We start from the raw sequence: 1,434 nt of genomic DNA, 5'->3' as shown, positions 1-1,434 counted from the left end.
AGGGAAATGCACGGGACTATGGTGGTGGCACAGGGGTGATTTGGTGATGGGAAACCCGTGGGGATTACAATTGAGATGAAAAAAAAAATGTGCAAAATGATGTAAAAATAAACTTTTTAATAAAAAAAAAGTTCAGAGCCCATTTTCTATGTATTATACAACAATATGAGCTAAGGTTCAGAGAACAAGCAGCCAGTTTTTTTATTCCTCTATAGATGAAGAAAGTATAGACAGATCTGGTAAACTTATGGCATCACCCAGCTTATAACAATGAAGTTTAGTTTCAAATCTAGGTATTTATGCCTCCACCAAGAGCTTTCCGGCTCTATGCTCCTGGTATAAGCATACTCAATGGGCAAGCAATCTAGTATGTGGCCTATGGGGGTGACTATATCTGACAACAGCTCCCCCATTTATATTGAGGGCAAGTAGACAATAAAGAGGACAGCCAGGAAATGTGAAGGGAAAAGGCAGCAGTGATTAAAAAAAGGGGAAGGTTTGAGGCTGAGTATCCTGAAACCAAAAATTAGGGGCAGTCACAGATTGTGGGACCTGACCTTAGCGAGCGCTGTCCATTGGAGGACCAAACGAATTGTACTGGAGTACTTTCAAAACAGAGAAGAGGCCTTCATACTTGGTGCAAGGTAGTCTCCCTCACTGCTGTTTTTATTCAGAAGTCTTTGCAGCGAGGCCTTTCTTAATTGAACCATTTAAGATTTCTACAACCCTCCAAATCTCCATTTCAACAAAGCGTATTTTATTTATTTTTCTTGCCTCTCGCCTGCCTGCCTCCCCCAGTAGACCGTGAACCTAGTAGCTGTTTTTTTTTTTTTTGGTATGTTTGGTGCCGGGGCACCTGCGCATGACACACACAATTAATAGCAAGTCAATTAATATTTGCTAAACTAATGGCACCTCCAGGTTTTGGAGAATAGGTGGCCACATTGGGTCCCGTCTGTGGCTTAACAGGCCCGTCAGTTCTCTGGCCAGAAAGTGTTTCTTTGCCCCTTTGGACACACAGCCCACTCGCTCATTCTGGGTCCAGCCTGCCCCCTCGCTTAGCCTCGAGTCCTCACTTCCAAGTTTCAAGGTCTCATAAAAGTCCCTTCTCCGCAGACCCCGCCGCTACTTCATCCCATCCCCCCATTCTTCATCCTCCGCGACAACCACCAACACCACCGCCGCAGTGGCGCCCACTTTGCGCATGCTCAGGATCCAGGGGCCCCGCGGCGTGCAGAAAAAGATCTATAGCGCAGGCGCACGACCGTCCGGCACAGAGTCGGGAAGCGCGCAGGGAGCCGGTGCTCTTTGGCCACGCCCACCTTACGGGCCCTGCGCTTGCGCGCACGCGCGGTAGGAACGGAAGGGTGGGCGGGCGCGCGCACGAGGCTCGGCGGGCAGCGGAAGAGGGAGAGGCCGTCGGCGGGGGAGGGA

Source organism: Condylura cristata, unplaced genomic scaffold (assembly GCF_000260355.1).
Source record: "Condylura cristata isolate star-nosed mole 26May11 unplaced genomic scaffold, ConCri1.0 scaffold00025, whole genome shotgun sequence".
Lineage (NCBI taxonomy): Eukaryota > Metazoa > Chordata > Mammalia > Eulipotyphla > Talpidae > Condylura > Condylura cristata.
This window is presented reverse-complemented; position numbering follows the sequence as displayed.